At 36.0% G+C, this 24706-nt stretch overlaps 1 protein-coding gene across 1 annotated transcript in view; it reads left to right on the forward strand.

Moving 5' to 3' along the window:
- The window catches only part of LOC112126686 (sterile alpha motif domain-containing protein 5-like), a 160069-nt gene that overhangs the window by 25576 nt on the left and 109787 nt on the right, over window positions 1–24706 (forward strand). The gene's annotated exons all lie outside the window — the stretch shown is intronic.

Raw genomic sequence — 24706 nt, forward strand, 5'->3', positions numbered from 1 at the left:
TATATTTCCACCAGTTCGCCAAGTTGTATTACGGGTATTATATGTACAGAATTAAATTTGCACAGCAATTTACACAGTTATTCACAATTTAGATAGGTCCAAACTGTCTATAAAAGAAGAGAAACATTCGTGAAATTTATTGAAGACGTCTTTTTCTTTTATTGGTCATGTCCCTCCTTCTAACAATATCTTCTTGATGAATGTAGTTCTCGTTCAAAAGTTTTTCAGTGGTAAATGATGTGTTGCCGTGGGGCAGTCATCGATGATGCCGAACCGAGCCAAGTCTGACCGGATGATTTTGATTTTCATCCTGTGTCTTATATTAGGAAGAAATCTTTTTGTGACGGTGCCATCGGTTGTTGCCGACCACAATGTTTGCCACTGTTTTACGCTTTTGGCCTCAAATGTTTTTTTTTCTTAATGTACGTTAGAGGTGTCTTTGCGAACATGATAGACAACATCAATTGGCAATCTAGTTATGCCTTAACCCACTGAAGTGTTACCATGGAGTTTTTCTTCTGTCTTAGAATTCTCAGATATCTTCTACTCATCTCGATTGTCTGTGTTTTATTTTTGAGGTTTTGAACCTTTAACAGGGAAACTGGCTGTGTGTATTTACCCTAATGAATGTATAAACGATTGAAGTACATTTTGTATGATCAGACGCAAGGCTTGGTTGTTCGAACACCAGGTCTTTAAGTTGCTTTACAGGATTTTCACAGCTAATCCTTCTTTGTATACAATGGCTGGGCGCTTGATCTATTTTGCTCCAGTCCGTCTATATATCTAAATCTGGAATATTGATTTCTTCTCTTTGATGATTATCAACTTCTTCTGGATAAGTCCCATATTCTATAGGTAGATTCACGTATAATTCATACAGATAATTGTCGATCGGCTTTATTGCTTTATTTCAGACAGTTCTTTCATCTTGATATCTATGGATGTTATACCGAGTAATAGAACTGCTGCATGGTATGAGATGGTTCGATATCCTCTGATGATGTCCACTGGTGAAAAAAGGCGACGCTCCATTTTATGTCTCCAAGGAAACTTCACATAAGATTTAACGATGCCTTTTGTACGAGAGACATCTATCTACTCCCATTATCGCCAACTTCATTCAAATTCGCCAACCACCATCCTTCCAACCTTTTTTGTATTTCCAATGATAGTGAAACTAACCTCAATTAATTAGAGAACAGTTAGGACACATAGTAATACTGCCAAAGGGTAGTTTCACCACTCTTGTTTATTTATTTTATTGTGTACACTCATAGCTACTTTTTACCCAGTTGAAGATAGTTGTAATATTTAAATTTAAGAAAAACTTGTTTTGCACATGGTAAATTCATCCTGTGTGTAGTCACTTCGTTCTCCATTCATTTTTTCAGTTCGCGGTCTTATTTACTAAAATAATTTATTATGTCTATTTTTTTGGTCAAAAGTTAACTAAAGATAGACTTTTACCTCTATTTATAGTACATGGTCGATAACTAAAGATAGATTGTTACGCCTGTCTATACAATAATTATGCTAGAGATTTCCCTTCGTATTTTTTTCTTATATTTTTTCTATTATTTTTTATTATATTTTTTTCGTATGTTTTTCTTCATTCTCATTGTCACAGTGCTCATTCACTCATTTATTAAAATATCGAGAATCTTGTTGGGTTTTCCGATAGAAGAAGTTTGTTTGGATTTAAAATCGATCACATATGGGCTTGCTAATTTCTCTTCAGAGAACATTTTGACGCTACGGTCATCAATACTGGTACATTAACGTCTGTTTTTATTCCGAACGATATTACATTGATTTTTAATATGAATGGAATTAATTTTCGTATGTATATTAGATATAAATAGAGAATCCGATGTCGTTTTGGCTTTTCTATTATATCTCTTCTGACCTGATTTGATAATCTGTAGAAGTTAAATTGCTAAGGAAAATGAAAAAAAATAAAAAAATAAAGACGGTCATATAAAATTTGTTTTAGAATTTTTAATTAACATTTGAATATCAGGTATTTCCTCCTCTTGCCTTAAATACATCTCGAAGACGCCTCAGCATACTTTCTACCAGTCTGGAAATGTCTCTTTGCTGGAGGTTCACCCAGTTTTCACGAAGAGTCCTTTCAAGATAGTGGAGTGTGATGGATGTGTGGAGGATAGGTTTTGAGGTTATCCCGTAAATGTCCGAGGGGTTCAAGTCTGGAGAACGAGCTGGCCAGGCTAAGACCCTGTTGTTATGCTGATGAAGGTGCGTTTGTATTTGTACTATGCGAACGACATGTGGACGAGCATTACCGTGCATTAGAATAGGATTGTCGCTGAATTCATCGAGGATAGCCCCCCCCCCGATGATGTTCCAAAATTTCATCCGCATAGCGAGTGGTCGTCAAAGACCCACTACGAACAACAACCAACTCTGTGGGACTCTCCATTGAAATTCCCGCCCACACCATCACTACGATGAAAAGGTTGTCTCTGGGAAAAATTACAAGCTTCGTACCTTCATGTCGCCTTCTCCACACTCTTTCAAGCCCATCTGGAGATCGTAGAGCAAATCTACTCTCATCTGTAAAAAGTACAGCAGATCAATCGTCCAAAAACCAATGGCTGTTTTCTCGAGCAAATGTGAACCGTGCGGCTCCACGTTTTCTGGTCTATTCTGGTCTTCTTACGAGGCGAAAAACCATCAATCCATAATGATTTAACCTTCTTCCATCAGTGCGTTCAGAAATTTGAACACCTCGAACTTCCTGGAACTGATGAGTCGCTTGAACAACAGTAAAATGCTGGTTTCGCAAAATTCTCAAAATCAAAAACCGGTCATCCTGTCGTTCTGTTACCCTAGGGCCTCCAGAACCGAGCCTTACATCGGACCCAGTTTCTCGAAAGCGTCTAAAGGAGCGCTCTCTCGCAGAGTTTCGTAGGGAACTCAGATGGCAATAGCCGCATACGTGATGGAACGTCCGTCATCAAGTGCCGCACCACGCCACATCCTCAACACTAAGTGGCATTTTTAAGTTTAAAAATTGAAATTAAGAAAACAAAGATGAAAACTAAACCGTTTATTGCTTCAGAATTCAAATGAGACTGAATAAACATTTTAAATTCCGTAAAAATTAAACATTGAAAAATCCTTCAACCTTGTTTTGGTTTAAGGATTAAGTGTGTTTACATCTAATTGATATTCCCTATTTAAAACATAGCATAATCAAATATTTATTGACAAAAACAATGAGACGTATTAAGGGCAGAAATTTCTTTTCTCTAGAAAATGATTTTAAAAAATCAATTGGTTGGAATTTTTTGCCTGTCAGTGTAGTTTTAACTGATGTGTAAATGGAGTAAAAACACCTCATATTCTTATTTGCTGCAAAACTGTCTCATAGAATACTCCAGTGCTGAAACAGAGCGTATTACCCTTTAATCTGTAGAACACATAACGTTGTCGGGTAGCTCTTAGCCGTTGTGGGATCCGATTATAAATAAACCTTTTAGCGGCGGTTTGAAATCGTAGGCGGTGAAAACAGGAAATAAGTTTAAAAAGTGCTTCTTAATTTATACGGGGTCGCACCTGGGACGGCAAAATTATGGTAAACGGTTCCACGAGACCGGCGTTATTTTCCAGGGGATTTCTTTCTGCGCTGGCAACACCGACGGCGGCCTTTAACGGCCATCCTTAGCGTGGTAATAATCATGCTAAAAGAATTTACTGGTTTGTTTAAAAAAAAAAAAAAAAGACAACGAACAATTACTTGACGCCATTCTTCCAGGGTTCAGGAGTGTTTTAAATGGGATGCTATACTCCCTTCGTAATATTTTTATAGTGGTTTTCTTTTTTTCTTCTATTTTAGTTTATGATAACCAAAACCATGTCTTCTTAACAAACTCTTTACAAACCTATATTATTCTGAATAATTTTATTATAGAAATAGAGCCACTAGGTCTTGTCTAACGAACACTAAAAAGTTCACCAGATCTGATTCATGAGCTTTCAAATTGCCTCCTTTATGATTGACAGTGTTTTTTTTTAAATCGTTTAAGTTACATTATTACCAAACTATAATTATTTGAGCTCTGTATGATGAATAAGGTATATTTAGCACTGAAGATCATACATTAATTATCATTGATTGAGGTAAAATATTAAACATTAACAACATTCATTGGAAAAAGACAATATCATAAACAGTAACTTCGTCTAGGTTAAATTTAATTCACACATGTTGATCTGATTACTTTATAGAGTACGTCTATTCTCGCTCAATTTTATTTATTTTTGTCGTGAAGACAGGTAATGACGATGGTGTCAATACAAAATGCTTATGAGTGCAAAATAAACTAGCACGCATAAGATATATAAAAAGTAAGAACTGTAAGCATGAAAAAGCTTGTATGTTTAAGGCTTTACATATTATATAATTTATAGTATAGCCATTTTTATTTTCATGCACAACTTTAGAACATAATGTAAGTCAGGTTTTATCAATCTGTAAAAAAAGTATTGTACAGTTCAAAATGGTTGGTGAGTTCATAATAAATTAGCCTGTAACCGCCGAAAGATGAAGGTTAATTTAATCATTAATTTTAATTTGTTTTGTTTAATAATCAGCACTAACGAATTCATAACAAAATGCTAATTGCAACATCATTTATCTTTTCCTTTTTGTATCCTTGTTTTTTTTTTTTAATGAAATGTTCGAATATTCGGATTCGTTTATACAAATTTTCGTATAGAAGCTTTTTATCCAATATATTAGGACGTAAATTTAAACAAAAGTTCACTATTTATGCTATTGTTAACTTTTTCTATTTTAACCGGGTGTTTATCGTGTTCGACTCTCGGCTCGTAGATCTAGTGGTCATATTTAAAAAAAGAAAAAAAAAGAGAGTTCCTACTCACAGTAAGTTGTTTTCCAACGATCCGGATTTCGAGCGCTTAGCTCATCGTCAGGACGAAGGATTTCTACAACCACGTCTCTCGACATGAATTACAAATGTGCATCCACTGCACCGACTTATACTTCAAACGTGTCCACTGCACCGACCTATACTTCACACGACTACACACGCGCGCGCACACACACACACACACACACACACACACACACACACACACACACACACACACACACACACACACACACACACACACATATATATATATATATACTATACTCTGGCCACGATACGTCGGTTTGCTTTATCGATGCAGATCTTGCGAAAAAATCGATATCACATCTATAGCAGACTGCTGGCGACAATGGAAAATTAAGATAAAGTAATTGTGATCACGTTTCTTCTTCTCTCCGAGAGGAGGTCTACTACAATATTCCTATCCCCAAATCCAACTTCAATTCAGTTTAAATATCAAAAATTAAGTTTAATCGTGAAAAAACTTCTCTGCTTATCTTAAATATTTTTGTGTCATAGGACTTTATTGTTGTAGCTGTTTTGATGCCTTCGTTAGTTTACCTTTTTTTATTTCTTTATAGTTCGGGAGTAGTTAGCTCGCTAAAGTTTATGTGTATTTGTTATGTTTCTGTATGTCTTTTACTAGTTTTATTGTATAGCTCAGCTCTCCAAACTCTCTACTACGAAATTCCTTTTGCATAAAATGGTCTGTTTTTCAGTTCGAACTTTCGGTATTTGGTTATCAAGATTAAAGCCTGGTATTATAAATGAATTTTCCCGGTAATTGTAATGTTGTGCTCAATTCCCTTTGTCTCATTGCTCAAGACTTAATAATGAAATAAATAATTTCATTAAATAATAAATAAATGTATAATTTTCAGAGCTAATAATTAATTGGTAGGTTAATAAAAAACTTGTCATTTTGACGGTAGAACAACTAAAAACCGTCCCATGACCATTTTGCTGCAGTATTCTTCTCCGGCTTGATAATGTAAAGTTTCGGAAATCACCTGTCAATTTCCGTCGTCATCTGGTAGCAGAAGTTTTAGTTGATTTTCGTTTTGGTGGATTTTTCTAATTAATAGGCCGGCTGGTCCAGGGTCAGCGAAAGAAAAAAAAAGACAGCGGAAGTCGATTGTCTCGGCGGTTAACCGCAAGAGAGGTGAATCTAAACAAAAGAAACCCGGAGAAAAAGACAAATCCGAGGGGAGCCCCTTTGGAAAACAATTTTAGATGGTAAGACGGAGGTAGAATGTAGTCTTGCGTGAACCCTGAGAATTGCGACAAAGCATGTCTCGCTCTGTAAAACCGTTTTACTGCTGACAATAAATTATTTGATTACGTTTTTATTCAATTTCCAATGCCGGTTTCAAAAATCTGACCTGTACATTTACTTAAAACTTTACCAAATTATTCTGTCAAGTATACATATTTAGAAATATTGTATTTATTTAAAAAATATATATTATCTTTATATAAATATATTATAAATAGATTCTACATTAAAAATGGAACCAAAAAGTCTTAATTAACTATAGTCCGAATCTGAACAGTTTCGGAGTTATTCCCATTTTTCTGATGTTTTAAGATTTCACGACCTTGTTACAAATGACCAATGATATCTCCAAAACTGAAAGGTTTTGGACAAATCCGGTATTGAAAACTACGTTAAATTTCCAATCAGATGAGATAAATACTAAACTTCTAAACGTTCGAGAATTATGAGTTATGGTGGCGAGAACTTCGAAAAATATTTTTTTTCAAATATGAAAAACTTACTTAAGGTGATTCTAAACTATTTCCAAACCTAAAGGCCAACAAATTTCAGAAAACGTACTCCATTTAATATCCTTTTTAGTGGTGTAAATACATTTTTAATTACATTTTTCAAAGATGAAGAAATTGACGGAGAAAAGGTTTTTTTAACCGTGGCTGACTTATAGTAGATATCAACGGATTTGTCGAAAACCTTTTAGTTTTGGAGTTATCATTGTTTATTTGAAACAAGGTCGTGAAATCTTAAAAAATCAGAAGTGGAATAACTATGAAACTGCTCAGATTCGGACCATAGTTAATTAGGACTTATTGGTTTTCATTTTGAATGTAGAATCTATTGGCAAAGTAACACGAGAAACACCCTGTTCACACAATTTCTTTTTACACTCTGTCAATTAAACTGTCAGTAGAAGTTACTTGAATTTCTTTGGTTTCATAAATAATTAGTTAAATTCTTTGATTTTGTCGTTTTTCTTCGGTTTCATATAAAATATTTATAACTTTAATAAATTTACTTGAAATATTTTGATAGTATACAAAGGTCCTTGTCTATTGTACGGTTCAAGTTATGTTGTGTTCTTCATATTTTTCCAGTATAGATAGTAAAAATTAATGGTTTTACAAACTTTGTAACTAAACGGAATAGTTGTTTTGTTAACAATTCATGGACTTACGGAAGTACGGTAATAATTATTATTAACGTTATCCTTAATATGACTCTTTTGTTAATATTTAAGCTAATCTGCTTAAAAATTTGAATCGCCTACTGATTAGAAGCGTTGTGACAAAGGATAGTAATGGAGTATTTTAAAATAATAATATACTTCCACACCGGCCGAACATCCTGTATAAATACTGTATATACTGTGTGTGTATTTATTTGTATATGTATATGTTACATATGTAAATAATTAAATTATCTTATGATTAACGTACACCATATTGCCGATGGCGGAATATCGAGTATCCCATCGTTCATAAGAGTAAGTAGGCAACCCCCTAGTCATCCTGATGGGGAAATGATCTATAACTCTATGACACTATGATAAAACGGCAACAAATTTTTTTATTTTCTGTCAGTTTAAAAGAGAAAAATCCACGATTCCGGTGGTCTGTTGACGTGTCGTAATGTGTATAGTATAAATCAAAATGTGCGTCTTAAGAAGTAGGTACTTTCGGAAGTCTATCGTCCGGGTTAAATTTCGAAGTAAATCGGTATGAATTTTGTCGGGCCTTTGTAACATAAGGCGCGGGATTTTGAAGGGAAATCTAAATATACCTTTGTCATAAAGGCAATTTTCAGGGATCGTTATGCCACTTGTAGTTATATCTTTGTAAAAAATGTTCCCTCGGCCGCCGTTTTGTCCGGAGGACGGTAGTAGTTTCTTGTTTTGACTATTCCCTTATGCCGTTGTTTTATATTTCTCCCTCATTTCCTCCAACTCCCCGCCGTCTACCAGTCTCGAGGCCCTGCATTATTTACAAGACTACACAACCCTTTGGGATTCGTCTCCTACAAACTGAATATAAATTTACAAACGCGGGCTTACGTTCTCGTAGTAAGTGGGGCTCGTTTTTATTTCATGCTCCGTAATAATCTCCGAGAGGAGAAATTGATTTTCTTCTCAGTTCTGGTCTTCTCAATCTCTAAGCGAGTATCGATAGCTGTATATTGCACCCGATGTAGAATGAATTGAATACTTTTTCCAGAACATCGCACAATACCCAGCCGGATGTTGAATGAATTCACGGTTGATTTCTTGTCATCAGTTTCGGGTGAGCGGTCATGTTTTTCCAGCACCGTTCCTAGGAAATCCGTCATGTTTTTTTACAATCAATTAACAACATATGCAATTATTTTTCAGTCTCAGTTTATGAATGACATTAATGCCAGTGAACGCTTTTTATGGTAACCATCTTTTTTACCATTTCAATGTCGTATACCTGTATCAAAAACACAAAATGTTAAGTAGCTAATTTCTAAATGGAATCAAAACCTTAGAGGAAATTTAGAGACGACCGTGTGGAGAGTAAATTATTAGGGAGAATGGTTGGAGTTGTTATGGAGAATGATATCGTTCGACCATGCCCCGAAGAATATCGAGTATTTTGGGGAAAGGTTGTGACCAGTCGCACTACGTCTCTATCGCCTGTTGTGTCTATGGCAATATATTGGAAAGAATGTAATTTATTAGCGTGACAGGAAGGTTTTTGTAATCCCGCCCCGAGGAATATCACTTTGGGGGAGATGCAAAATGCCAAAACTCGTCTGCAAAACCGGCGATACGCACCGGCTTAAATTATATTTCTTCTTAGCTGATGAACCTGTTGGTCGTTCCGATCAATTCAGTCTGCTTACCCTCGCTGTTTTAGTATATCAGCATTTCACTATCTTAACTAAACACGCACGAATGAAAGAAACCTGTCTAAGGAAAATAATATAAAAACTTATCACTGAAGATGACGGAATGTTTGAATGGACGGACCAACTCAGCGAGGACAGGCGGACAAGATTAACCCCAAATGATGAATTATAATATACCAACCGTCACCCCTAGATGGCTCTTTAAATCTCGATTTCAGTAAAAAGTATTTTTTCTGTTTTTCTCCGACACCCTTCATATTTTTACATAACTTAGTATGAAAAGAAACAGACATTAAATAATGTACTGGTAATGCATTTTATAAAACTTTGTCTAAAAAGGCAAAGTGAAATCTAGCCGAGTCGCATAAATACAATTTTGTTTTACCTTTGTCCGAAGGTATGAGTTTAAACCACTCTGGCCTTATTGCGAGGCTACACAGGATTACATAGATCCAACAATTTATATAATGACACGCCAAAACACGTCTGAATGATCAAAAGAGCGAGGATGGGAAAACATATATGATCTAAAGCGATCGAACTACAATTCTATAAATACTTTTTAGGCAATAGATTTTATTTGGACAAATAGTAAGTATTAAATAGATTGAAAGGCCTTTTTCGTACGGGCTTTAAATCTGGAGCAAATTGCTGGAAACTGCAAATATTCTGACAGTCCAATTATACGTGGATTTATCTCACAGGGGGAAAACTTGAACGTTTTCCCCTCGGTTTTCCGATGTCGCTCAACACGGCAATTCACGCTGGAATAATTCCCCTGCCGACTTAAAATGAGACTCGGTTAAAAGGCCAGGGCCCGATGAAACGAAAGCTTTTCCGAAGGACGGCGTTAATGACACAATGGGGTGAAAATAGTCAAAAGGGAAACTTGCGTGTCCATGGAATGGGGCTGTCAATGAAATTGGCAGGTAAGATGCGGGTGTACAGGTGTGCCGGCTGGCTATTGTGCTCCTAGCGACTTGGAACTTAATGGAAACTTCTTCAATGCAGTTATTCACTTCAAACTTCTTACAGGCCGTGTACCTAAGAATCCTTTTGAAACGGCTCCTCGGAACTTTTCCCTTTTCCCACCTTTGTCATCGATACTGGCCGCTTTTTCTAAATAACCACCCACAAGAGTGGTTATAATGCCCAGTCCTGAATATTTTCACGTCAAACCCTTTTAGACAACATGCAGACTTGCTATGGTACAAATTATATTTAATTATTGTATTAATTAAAAAAGAAGAAGCTGGAGAAATGCTGAAACGCGTATTTGACGGTGAAGGCAGGCCAAATTGATTAGTAACGACCAAATGGCTGGCCTTACACTGGAACCGACTACGTCCCTTTTCTCACTTAATTGTGCGACTATTTGCGATCGGTTCAGATCTTAGACTCGTTCCCAGCAAGCTGGAATTTTTTGGTATCACAATGGAAATTAGTAAGTATGATTTTTGATGACCGTATTTGCAAAACTTCTCAGGAACTTTCAAAACTTAGTGTAATCTGGCTTGTCACACTGGAAGTGACTAAATTGTGCAACTGCATGCAGGTTCAACCTACGTTGTCTCACGATTAGTTCACTTGCAGTGTGAGGGGGCTGATGACATCCCCTAGGTTAAAGCGAAGTTGTGCCAATACGGGTTTTAAAAATCGTTCGTAGTCGGTTCCATTTTGCCACCAGGTTCCATTTTGCCACCAGCCTTAGGTCATGCGTCTTACGAAAAAATACCAGCTTGTTGGAATTAAGTCGCAGGTCTGAACCGAACCTATGTAGTGGCTTTCAATGCGAGAGAGCGATGACATTCAGTAGGTTATGAAAGTTTGTGCGAAGTTCGGAGATCTATAATAATATAAAGGTCGGTAAATACATAAACAATTTCAGCTTGCTCGTAGTCGGTTTCCTCGAGTCCTGACTGAAATCCGGGGCTTAGTAGACAAAAAATCTCAAATCAGCTCGCTAGAATCGAGTTACAGGTCCGCACATGCTGAAGTGCGGATATTGTCATCAAAAGTCCTACTTTATAGGTTCCATTGTGACAGTAATTTTTTCAGTTTTCCAATGAAACACCAAAAGGCTGTAAAAAAATGTCGATTTGACACGTCAAAAAAGTATTATGCTTTGATCATCATAACTGTATATGGCCGCGAAAAACCTTTTTGCCTTTTCGCATTATCGTGTACTTTTGAATGGCGAAGGGTTAGATGATGAATGTTTCACCCTTGACCCTGCAATTAGAATATCATTAGAATGCGTGTCATACGCTCGGAAAAATCCAGATTGCGGTTCTAATTGATGTGCTTCGAAATGGAAAAATCCCATGGTGTATTTTTGATTATACCGGTAAAATTTGAACATAATGGACTAATTATTGTTCGTACTAAACCGTGATTGAAGTAATCGTTAATAACTGCCATTCCCATTGATTAAATTCCAAGAGGATTAACGACTATTGAATATTGATAAGAGGAGATTTTTGGATTTTGTGTTTTTTACCAGGATCGAGATGTTCGACACCCCTGACAGTTGAACGATTTGATATATGCCTCTGTAGGGTAAAGGTCATATCGTAGGCTTTTCTATACGGCTCTGTTCACATCTAAAACTTATCGGGTTCTTGGGGCTACGGGGCAGGAGGGACGTTGAGCGGTGGGCTAGTGATATACGACCGTTTGTAGATATGGTTGAATCCATTAGTCAGCCGGATTGACAAAGTCAGACTATCTGGGTCCGAAGACCCGAGATAGCTTTGTCTTCCCCCGTTTCTCTTTAAATTAAAACGATCGTGTTTTAAACAAGCTCACCCTGCGCCACACTGTTTTCCATATTGGTGTAATTATTTTTTTTACATTCTCGTTATTCTTTTTTTGTCCCAGACGTTTAGTCTGTGGTATTAAAGTAATTAGGATTATCTTTTGAATATTTAAACCCTGAAGTTAAATATTCGGGAAATTGGAGCACGTGTACCTAATCGCTTATGAATACAGGTGTCCTTCTACTTTCACCTGCTACCGATTGCTTTATTTCTGACTACATTAATTTCTAATGAATGATTGAATGATTTTAAACCCCGCCTCACTATTAAGCCAACATGAAAATATTTAAGTTTTTTTTTCGAAAAAGAGTTGTATACTTGCTACTTATTAAAAGTTATTTTAAAAGATATTCATTTTTTCTTGTTTTATTTCTATTAAAGTATAACCTTATAACCTAAATTATAAATATATTGGGGCGCGCAGCACCCGAATGGTTAAGTATTGGCAAGCTAGCGGTCGTGGGTTCGAATCCCGGCTTAGCCCGTACCTTTTATTCCGTTAACGACTTCTTAAAATCGGAAAAATCTTAGGGGGGGTCAAAAAATCGATAAATTTAAATTCAATCAAAAATTTATATTTACGGGTCTCTAGAGGTGCTAAAACGAAATTTCATATTAGTTTTAAGAAAAAAAAAAATTATGTCCTAGTTCACTAAATATTACACACTAATAATAATAAACATTGTGCATTGATGAGAATTTTTAACTAAAAAAATTAATTAACAAATCAAATTCTTAACTCTTCCATTAAAAAGAAAAACAGTTTCATAGTCTTCCCAGAATAAATCAGATAAAGGCTCACTTTGTAAATTTTAATTGCGTTCCACCGTACGCTGCATAGATTTCCTTTTTTTGCAGTTTTTTAGACGGATATTAAAGCTTAAATCGGCCGTAGAAAACTGTAAAAAAAGACACGAGAAAGCAGTTATTTTGCGGTCTTCGTTCATTATACAGAAGGCCGTTTTCCATGTCGAAAGGCGGCGAGCTGGAAATTTAGCAGGTGCGCCAGGCGAGGGGCACACCAGCTTCCCGATTCATTATGCAAATGCTCGGCAATCGGTCACAACTACTTTAACCTTTATTTATCTTGACAATTTAGCTTTAACGTCACAGCTGCATTTGATGAACAAGCATAAATTTAACGCCAGATTTGGGGATTGTGAATTACTGTCAATGAAGATGAACAAGCCAGTTGCGATATGTGGTAGGCGTTGCCTTTTTTTTGGCAGAAGTTGTTGGCTAAGTGTACTTTCCTGGAGGATCGTACAAAAGCAATGAAATCTGATACTGCCTTGTAGTAGTGCGAATGATCGGACATTATCTATAGGTTTACAAGTTTGGTGGCATGTACTCATTGGCCGGTTTTGGTATCAATTAAATACCCATTAATAAATCAGCAATGTTTTATAATGTTCTCTGAAACCCGCTCTTAACGTGAAACATAGCCTGCACCACATTGTTCCCCATTGTTGGAAACTTCATTCTCTCGACATGTTTGAACAGGTATCAATTAGGCGGTTTGCCTAGGACTTTTTTTTTAACGCTTCGTTTATTTTGACCCGGGGGAAATTAGAACTTCGCCCTTTAAGTAGCCTTTTTTACCATCTTAATTGGATTTGGTGAAAGAGTGAAGTAGTGATTTTAAAAAGTTACGAGAACTAAGAAGTTGTATTATTCCGGGTAATTAGAATTGATAATAATTGATTGACCTCTTCTGGATATCATGTCATACAGTAGAAAGAAAACATATGGTTCGTATATTTATTACAGAATTTGAAAAGAGAAAGATAGAACAAAATATACGAAGTTAGTGATTCTGTTGATTACTCTTATCAGATATTTATGGATTGTGTAAGTTATTATATTTATAACTCCCTCATTATTGTTAAAACTAAAAACAAGCTGGTTAAAATAAAGAGCTGGATCACGAGAGATGTTCTGTTCTCTGTGAGAAATAGGGATAAATTATACAAGAAGGCAAGAAAGAACACTTGTGTTAACTAAATTTGAAAAAATACAGACATCTTTTATCTAAAATAATAAAAAAACGCTAAATATAACCATTTTAAAGAATGCTGATTCTGAACAAGATCCTAAAAAAATTTTGGCGTTGATTAGATCAGCAACTAATGACCAACCTAATAAGGACAGGAAGTCACGATAGCTCAAGTGGTTAGAGCAGCGGCGTATTGGGCTGAAGGTCGTGGGTTCGAATCCCGCTCGTGTCACTAGCTTTTTCATTTCGACCAAAACCTTACACAAAAAGATTCATTAATTGAAAGAAGTCATTTGGTCAATCATACCACTATAACCGATTTAACGGATTTAACTAATAAGGGCATTTTAATGGAATTATTTTCTGATTCTGATGACTATACAGGGTGTTCGGCTACTCGTGTTACAAACTTTACCAGTAGATTCAATATTAAAAAAGGACCCAAAAAGTCCTAATTAATTATGGTCCGAATCTCAACAGTTTCGGAGTTATTCCCCTTTTTCTGATTTTTTAAGATTTCACGACCTTTCATCAAATAAACAATGATAACTCCAAAATTAAAAGGTTTTGGACAAATCCGTTCAGGCCATTTAAAACTAAGTAAAATATCCAATAAAATGTGATCACTAAAATTTGTAAACATTCGTGGGATATGCGTTTTGGTAACGAGAACTTTGAGAACTTTTTGGCCTCTAGGTTTGGAAATAGTTTAAAATTACCATAGTATGGTTTTCAATTTCGAACAAAAAAATTTTTTTTTTCTAAGTTCTGCTACTAAACGCATATCCAGCGGCTCCTTAGTGTAGGATCTTGCTTGCGGTTTTTCTTGTCCTAGTTGCAAGAACCTGCACCTACATTAGACTTTCACAGAAACAAAGAATGTGTTCAGCGGTTTCCTCCTCTTCCGGGCAATAACTGCACAGTCTCTTATGTTTGTACTCCTATCCGGTGCGTGTGCTTTCTTAAATGGCAATGTCCTGTCAAGAGTCCAATCAGAATCCTGGTTCGGTTGTAGTTGCCTTCCAGTTATTCTTTTGTAAGTTTTGCGGATGGTCCTTCTAGGAATCTTTTCGCGTTCCTCATATCTGTGGTATTGTTCCACCAGGTTTCAGACTCATTAAGGATCCATTTTAAAATGTATCCTCTTTGTGGCAGATGCTAAGCCACAGTAGTTCAGGAACTAGAAAGTCCATGTTAGCCCTCTCTTTGGCCAACCTTTTCGTTGCCGCAATGCCGCAATGCCCCGAGGGCCCAGGGACTCATGCCAGGGTCAGGTCATTAGTGTCACTGACTTCCATCAGGGCCTCCATGCAGTTCCAAACACTCTTTGCCTTCACCTCGCATTAGGCTAGGGTCTTTAGTGCTACCTGACTGTCAGAGAAGATGGCTATCTTCCGGGTATGATTCCTAGCCTTTTATTTCCCTGGCGCAGTGTTCAATCGCTATAATTTCAGATTGCAAAACTGTAGCAAATTTACATGGTTTACCGTCAGTTCGGTCTTTGGATTTATCCCGAAGGCTGCAGCTCCTGTTCTCTTGTCGGTTTTGGAGCCATCAGTATACAACAAGGAGTTTGCCTTTAGCGGTGTTCCTTTGGCCCATTATTCCCGTTCTGGTATTAGTACCTTGTACTTTTTAGTATAATTGTATTTTGGAGTACAGTGGCATGCCTAATATGGCATCTGCCTGTATCACCTCTCTCAGTTCCCATTGTTTATTTACGTGGCCTCTCCTTGCATATGGTTGTCCGTTGATGAGCCTGTGGGCTGCTGCTCTGGCTTCTCCCTAGATTAAAATATGAAGTGGTGGGAGGTTTAACAACCCTTCCAGGGCCACAGTTGGCGTTGTGGTGGGTGGATAATTGGTGAGGCATAATTTTTGTGAAATAACTGAAGGAAAAAAAACGGTAGAATTAATTTTGTAATAGTATTATACCTTTTGCCGGGTTTGCTAATGTTATGACAGTGTGGTGCAGTACAACTGAAATTACAAAGTTAACCTGATCAGTCTTTATGAAGGTTTTATTGTCTGGTATAATGTAGAAAGAAGCAAAGTTAATAAATTCTTTATGCACCGGTTATAAAGTGCTATTCAAAACGAAATGCGTGATAAGATAGTCTCGCCCTCTCGTACTTCTAAGTACGCCATCGAGATAACGAACGCTGACAGTGTTTTCTATTTAATTCTTTTTCTCCTGTTTGGAAAAGAATCCAATTATAACGTTGATACCCCTGAGTCGGTTTTCCCCCCCTTTCGTCCTCCCTTAAGATAATTTTAATCGTAGAGAGGCAGTAAATCTGCGTGATGGCCACGTGATACGGGCCGGTGGAAGGAGATGCCTGCGGCTCCTCCGAGCATTTTTCCTCTGATTTATAACGAGGGGCACACCCTTGGGAGACATTGCAAAGGCGATTGCGGAGGTAATAGACAGAAAGGGAGAAAAGGAGAGATTTAGGGAGGCGGATTTTTGCAAGTGTGCAGGTGAACTCATGCAAACTGATTCCCACCATCTTTATTAATTAATTGAAAATATGGCAAAAAGAGGGAAAAATTCGAAAGGTTGTTGGTTGAGATGGGGAGCTGGTTAGTGGATCGAAGTCACGATAGCTCAAGTGGCTAGAGCGGCGGCGTAAGGAGCCGAAGATCGTGAGTACGAATCTCGCTCGAAACACTGATTTTTTCATCTCAGCCAAGACCTTAGATAAAAAGTATAATTAGTTAAAATTATTAATTAATCCATTTATGTTTAGTGGTCTATTTGACCAAATTGCTTATTTCAATTAATTATTCTTTTTATGTAAGGTCTATGTCTCAAGTGTTAGAGCAGTGGCGTATTGAGCCGAAGGTCGTGGGTTCGAATCCTGGTACTAACTTTTTCATCTCAACCAAGACCAAAATAATAATTAATTGAAATTATTAATTAGTATTGAGACTAGCCTAAATTGGTTCCAAGGGTTTTTTATCCTAACAAATCATTGTATGCTGGCTTTTGAGTATAAATATTTCAACTTACTAACGTAAAAAATTAAATTGATACACCAAATGTCGTTTTATTAGTGTATGAAACATGTCATTCAATGGCTCGATTTTTCAATTAACTTAAAAAATGAGTACCCCGATTTAGCTACTGTCCATAAAAACAAACCTTGCTTCACTGATGATGAGAAGCTCAATGCCATGGGTGATTATATTGAATCTTGACCTTCTTACCTCGAATCAGGGTGCACTTATTTTAATTTTTAAAATATTATCGAATATTCAGGAATTTTACTTACATGCTTACATTGTGTAACATCTGGGTTTGTTATGGTTTAAAGAAAGGATTATTTGAAATTTAAAAAAAAACTTGACGTTGCAAATGGTTAATTGAAAGTGAAAGAATGTTAATTTGACAGAAAAAAAACTCGCTCGCTATTTCTATTTCTAGATATTTAATTCTGTACTGGTATTTATCTGATTATCTAGACTTTTACTTAACTCTGTATTAGCCTATGTAGTTTTTGAAATTTTTTCACACAGTTAATTAAGGTTTTAAGTTGAGATAAAAAAGTCAGTGTCACGAGCGGGATTCGAACCCACGACCGTCGACTTGATACGCCCCTACTCTACCACTTAAGCTATCGTGACTTCGATCCCACGGGCACTAACTTCCCATGATTTTTTCACAGATTTTTCTTTTTACTCGACGAATTTTATTTTCGTTGCTATGTCATTATTCCATATACACTGACAGGCAAAAAATTCCACCCACTTGTAATATAACTTGATTTGTATATATTTTCATATATTAATCAAAATTTCTCGTTTTTTAACGTTTAATAATGTGTCTTTGTTTAAAAAAACTACAAAAAAAGTAAGTTGCTAAGGAAAATAAAAAAGAAGGACACATAAAATTTGTTTTAATTTGGTTTTAGATTTTTAATTAACATTTCAATATTGATTATCTCCTCCTCTTGCCTTAAATACACCTCGGAGATGGCTCGGCATACTTTCTACCAGTCTGGAATTGTCTCTTTGCTGGAGGTCAGCCCATTCTTCACGAAGTGTCCTTCCAAGATCGTGGAGTGTGGAAGTGATGGACGTGCTCTTATTTGTTTTTTGAGGTTATCTCATAAATGTTCGATGGGGTTCAAGTCTGGATTGTCAATGATTTCATCGAGGATAGGCAATGGCATGATGTACCAAAATTTCATTCATAGAGCGAATGGCCGACAAAGACCCTCCCAGAACAACAACCAACTCTCCATTGAAATTCCCGCCCACACCATCACTCAGCTACGTTGAAAGGTTGGCTCTGGGATCTATAGGCTTCTACCTTTCATTTCGCCTTCTCCACACTCTTTCACGCCCATCTGGAGATCGTAGAGCAAATCTACACTCATCAGTAAAAAGTACATCAAACCAGTCGTCCAAAGACCAATGGCTGTGTTCTCGAGCAAATGCGAGCCGTGGAATTCTGCTTGTTCCTGTCAATTCTGGCCCTCTTACGGGGTGAAAAACCATCAGTCCATACTGATTTAATCTTCGTCGAGCAATCCGTTCAGAAATTTGGACTTCTCGAACTTCTTGGAGCTGACTAATCGCTTGAACAACAGTAAAATGCCGGCTTCGCAAATTTTTTCCGTATTTCGTAGGGAACTCCGATGGCAATAGCCGCATACCTGATGGAACGTCCATCAAGTGCCACACCACGCGCAACATTCTCAGCACTAAGTGGCATTTGTAAGTTTAAAAATTGAAGTTAAGAAAACAAAGATGAAGACTAAATATTTCATTGCTTAAGAATTCAAATGAATGAATGAACAATTTAAATTCGCTAAAAAGCAAACATTGAAAAATCCTTTATCCTTGTTTTGGATTAAGGATTAAGTGTGCTGACCTAATTGATATTCCAAATTTCAAACATAGCAAAAATAAATATTTGTTGGTAAAAACAATGAGGTAAATTAAGGGCAGAATTTTCTTTTATCGAGAAAATTAAAAAAAGAATTGGGTGAAATTGTTTTGCCTGTTAGTGTAGTATACTTATTGTTGCAATGCACCTACAATTTTATAAATGGAAATTTATTTATTCATTTTAATCTGATCTGTGAGTCGTTATGTTTATTAATTTTCTCTGGGAAAAAAATTACTGCTATAAAATTCTAACCCAAAGCAGCGAGCTGGATTATTTGTTGTTGTCTCTGGAAAATGAACGACCTGGCATGTAATGGTAGTGTTTTTATCTCTCTTTAAACGACAGACTGTTAATTGATAGCCATTCATGTCTGTAAAAATTGTGATAAATTCATAAAATATCTCATTGGGATAAACAAACAGACTGGGATTTTTTTACCCTTCGAATAAGCTATTTTTAACGAAAGTTTTTCTAATCCTTGAATGAAATTTATTCTAGCTGTGGAGGTTTTCCTACGCTTGCTTTTACCGTGTATTTCCCGTTGGTAATTAAATAAGCTTTATTCTAAAATAAATGAGAGTTGTCGGGCATTAAAAACATGAGGGGGCGACTTTGTATTTATACTGTACAATTGCAACAATATTTCGATTTGTCACGATTTGGCCTCTAAAGTTTAAACATTCGTGGTTCGAATGCCATTAATTTGTTTCACCTACAGTTGTAAAATAGTCAAATATTTTTATTCAGTTGTGTATTTTGTAGAAAAACTCCAAGTTTCTTTGGTGATATACATAGACAATCTGAAAGTTTATTGCCAAGTCTTTGTCTAAAGCTTTTGAAGCGTGAATTTTTTTTGTCGGGAGATATTCTGGTAAAGAGAATGTTCTTTACCCGCGTAAGAGCGACATCCGTTATTTGCGTTTGTGCTCGTGTGTGTGCGTGCGTGTGTATGTTTGTGCTTTGTAGGGCGATGTTTGAGATCCTCGCCGACTGTCTTAGCCGCGTGGACTTGTTGATAACGTGGCCTGTTTTCCCTTGATATGAGGATCACTCACAAGTCACATCTCACCCACTTTGCAACTCCCGTTTCTACTCCAGGATCCCTTGGAAACTTTTTATTCCTCAACTTCCCCGTTTCGGTGAGAGGGAAAACTTGTTCTCTCCTGAGTTCACACCGGCGACTATTTGGCCTTTTTTAGAAAACGTCCCTCTACGCTATATCTGTCACTCAGTAATTTTCGATAAACAATGAAAACTCCTTCAACAAACATAATTCTCGTTTTTTTTCTGTTATTTTAAATTGCTATTTTTGTTAACACTATTTCAATGTTTATGGGTGGATCCATATTCCACTTTTACAGAGTCATTGACAGCTGATTATGGATTGCGACTTAGAAAATACCAAAATACAAGAACACGTCTCATCTTCTACAACGTACTGACAGATCATGAGCTAAATCCGACGGGATATATACATGACCCAGTCCACTCCACCAATATTCTCAACGAACATCACGAACCTCTACAACATTCCCTTTCTCCCAGACCATTTTCTCCCAGAGAAGTCAAGCAGGACATATGTAACCTCCAAAAATATTATCCCCACTCCCTAAAAAAAACAATGATTTTCATAGCATATCTCTTCAACGCTGTCCCTCGCACTACCTACTTCCCCACCCTATGGAAATTCTCATCAATAAATGTTTTTCTTAAACCAAACAAACCCACTCACTTTCCTTGTTCCTACAGACCTATCAATCTGTTACCCATAACCGGGAAGATTCTCAAAAACTCCTTTGCTCCGCCTTTATAATGCAATTCCATCCAATATAATTCCTAATCACCAAAGGGTCTTTCGGAGTTGCCACTATCCTTCAAGCTCATCGCGTTGTAGACACCATTGCTACTGGCCTGGAGGAAAAACAGTCCTGCCACGGTGTCTACCTGGACGTATCTCCGGAATTTGATAGGGTATGACACCCGGGGCTTCTGTGGAAGCTCAAGTGCATCCTGCAATTTTATGGACCACTTCCAAACTGTGGAAAACACTTCTTTCTCCTTTATTTACTCGATTCTCGCTGGTGTTCCACAGGGGAGCATTCTCGCTCCCCTCCTCTACACAATCTACACGGCTGATCTACCCACCACTCTAATACTTTATTTTTTACCTTTACCGATGACACATCAATACTGACCTCCGATAAAGATCCCGTTTCAGCTTCACGTAATTTACAAAATCAACTACACTCAAATCAAACCTCCTGGCTCTGCCAATGGAGAATCTAGTCTAATGAAACTAAATCTAATTGCATTATTTTCAAAAAAACTCTCCCTCCTTTATATTTCAATAATCTTCTCATCCCCGTTGCTAATTGATTGATGGATCCATCTTAGTGATTCTCTACGTTGCTTTGTACGACTTAACAAGTCGCTGAACGTTATCGGAGTGGAGGGGTTATATGAATCACCGCTCTTTTTTTCGGAACGGTTCATCGCTCAATAAAGAGAGTTAACTGTTTTGAGGGGTTCGCGAACAGTGCCTCATATGTACAATTTGGTCCAAGACATAAACAAAGCAGATCGACCTGATGAAAACCAACGCCCTTTGGACTTTCCTCCTTCCAATATCATAATTAAAAAACAAGCTACAACTATTTGTACTCCGTAAAAATCAATGATTTTCGATTTCCTTATAAGAAATACCAACTTATCGAAAGTATGAGGTGTGTTTTCGCCTGGAAAAGAAAATTGGTAGTTTTGCCGAAATTTTAGTAGTTTAATTTTGTTGTGGTAATTGTGCTGAGTGTAAATATTTGAAAAGGGCACCTTTGAAATGTAAATCGTCATCTGCTTGATTTTGTACCGGTGCGAGAGGGAGCTTGAGTGAACCTATTATTTACGTGGGTGTGAATTAGTTTAACTGGTTTAACTACAAAGACCCGCTTGATCACGAAAGCCCCCAGAAGTAAATGACATCTTTGGAGTTTGGCAGGATCGCTTAGATAAATCTGTCAAGTAATTTGTACCAACGTGTGTACAGGGTGTATCAACTAATATAGTCCACCCATTTATTTCGGAAACAATTAACTTTAGCAAAAAATGGACTTAGACAAATCCCAAGTTAATTTTGGCTAGGAATCGCGTGTTGGTAACAGATTTAACACAACTTTTTTCCATCTTCATTTCTACTTTTCCATATATTGCCATTTTAATTCAGAATTTTTCATTTAATATTTAACCGTTTCAATTTTAACTCCGACTTTTCTATTTAATATCCGATTTTGTCGTTTTAATTTTAGAATTTTCCATGTAATATTTAGCATTTTCAATTTTAATTTCGGCTTTTCCATTTAATAGCCGATTTGGCCATTTTAATTTCGTCTTTTTCATTTAATACTTAACAGTTTCAATTTTAATTTTGATTTTTCCATTTAATATCCGATTTTGTCATTTTAATTTCGACTTTTTCATTTAATATCCGATTTTGCCATTTTAATTTCGTCTTTTTCATTTAATATTTAACATTTTCAATTTTAGCATCAATTGTTCCATTTAATATCCGATTTTGTCATTTTAATTTCGACTTATTTATTTAATATTAAACGTGTTCCATTTTGAATTTAGGCTTTCCCATTTCAATTCGACTTTTCCCTTCTTCATTTCGACTTTTCCATATAATATCCGACATGTTCCTATTTTAATTTCTACTTTTCCATTTAATATCCGATTTTGCAATTTTAATTTCGCTTTTTTCAATTTTAGCATCGACTATTTCATTCAATATCCGATTTTGTCATTTTAATATCGACATTTCCATTTAATATTCAACTTTTTCTTTCGTCATTTGGACTATTCTATTTATTATCCATTATTTTCTATGAACTTTTAAACCTTTCCCACGTGTTTTTTATCCATTTCTAAATTTATTTAAACTTTTTCTTGTTTATTTTAAACCTTGTAAAAATTGTACAGCAAAATTTACATTATGTTTTTAATGAGTAAAAGCAAAGTTAAAATGTGAATAAAGATACAGTATAATAAAATATACTAAAACAACTGATAAAATAATAAAACTAATATCCCTATAGAAAGGACATCATGCCCATAAATCTTGAAGCATTGAGAGTGCTATAAGTGATGATTTTTGAATAAATTACGTATTGTTTGTTAAGGATAACACATTTTGAGTTTTCTAAATAAAGATCTCATATTTACCACGCTTTTAGTGTCTTTTTGTCGCTCAAAAACAGTAGTGTCTTTTTGCGCAGGGAGCGTATTTGAGCATTTATTATAAACATAAATTTCAATAATTGTTAAATCTATAATAAATACATCATAACAGCTGGGAGTACCCCATTCCAGCGTTGTCCGTCGGGCATTAGTTAGAAATGGTCGATCCGAGCAATAGTTTCCTTTCAGTAAAATTGGCATAAAATAAGCTCTAGAATCAAATTTTACAATAAAACTATGGGATTCTTATTTAAAATAACAAAATTAGGGACATTTCCTACCTAGATTATAAACTTATGACCAAGCGATTCCTAGCCAAAATTAACTTGAAGTTTGTATAAGATCATTTTTTTGCTAAAGTTAATCGTTTGCGGGTTAAAAGGGTGGTCCATAGAAGTTGATAGACCCTGTATATAGGAAAAAAATTCTTAAGGGTTTTCTCTCAAACGTAATGCCTTCGATTAGATTAGGTTAACTAATAGTTTTGATGCCAGTCATAAAAAGCCGTACATAAATAATTTAATATTAACGTGGATTTTGGAGAATTTTCCGAAGAATGAACACCATGGCCTTTGATCTCAGCCAAGCCTAGGGCACGTCATTATATATGATTTACTCTCTATTTCGTCTTTTCCTCTTTTGCGTACGAAGGTATTGAAGCGTTGTATTCATGGGAGAAGTCGAAAAAAGTCGTTGGTTCTCCAAAATCAAAATTTCCACTCGCAATTTGCGTCCGTGTCTGTGGGTAGTTAATTCCTTGCATGGTTAATGTAAGCGGCAAAACCACGGGACCAATTTTTATTAAAGTTTCTAAGAGTTTGTGAAGGGTTTTTTAAAAACAATTAAATTATTTTAAAAAATGTCAACATTAAGCTGTTGATTTGCTAACATAAATAATTAATTTTTCCAATATAAACTGTAACACACGGCTGGAAGGTTTCTGTCCAGGGTCACAATTTAACGGTAATTACAGCAATTTGTGATTAAGAAGTTTTTAAAAATTGGAAAAAACCAACTTTACAAGTTTTCATTTTTGGGCAAAAGATCGACGGTTCTTTTTCGTTCTTAGTTTCCTCCTGAGGTCGAGGTTTGGTGGAATTAGAATATTCATTCATAATAGAGTTGGAATGGGGATTTGTACAATGGAGACGTGTTGATGATAGTTTAAGTATTTATTTTATCACAGGAATATCAAGGTTTCTGTATGGCCGAGTTTCTTACATACCAAGGAGCATTAGAAAGTAATTCCTGTCATATAGGAGGGCTTAACGTCCGGACTACCTTATGGGGGTATAGGGACGAAGGTTACCAATTTACAATATTTTCCTAACTTTTAGAAATTATAGTCTCAATCACTATGCCGGGAGCAAGCGTGGCAAATATGAGTTCTTTTATAGAAAATTCAGAAAGTGTTATCCTTAACAAACAATACGTAATTTATTCAAAAATCATCACTTCTTGCACTTTCAATGCTTCAAGATTTAGGGGCATGATTTCCTTTCTGTAGGGATATAAAAATTATTAGTTTTATTATTGTTTTAGTTGTTTTAGTATATTTATTTATACTATATCTTTATTCACATTTTAACTTTGCTTTTACTCATTAAAAACATAATGTAAATTTTGCTATACAATTTTTACAAGGTTTAAAATAAACAAGAAAAAGTTTAAATAAATTTAGAAATGGATAAAAACACGTGG

The sequence above is a fragment of the Cimex lectularius genome, unplaced genomic scaffold (assembly GCF_000648675.2).
Source record: "Cimex lectularius strain Harlan isolate CLEC.00 unplaced genomic scaffold, Clec_2.1 scaffold126, whole genome shotgun sequence".
NCBI lineage: Eukaryota > Metazoa > Arthropoda > Insecta > Hemiptera > Cimicidae > Cimex > Cimex lectularius.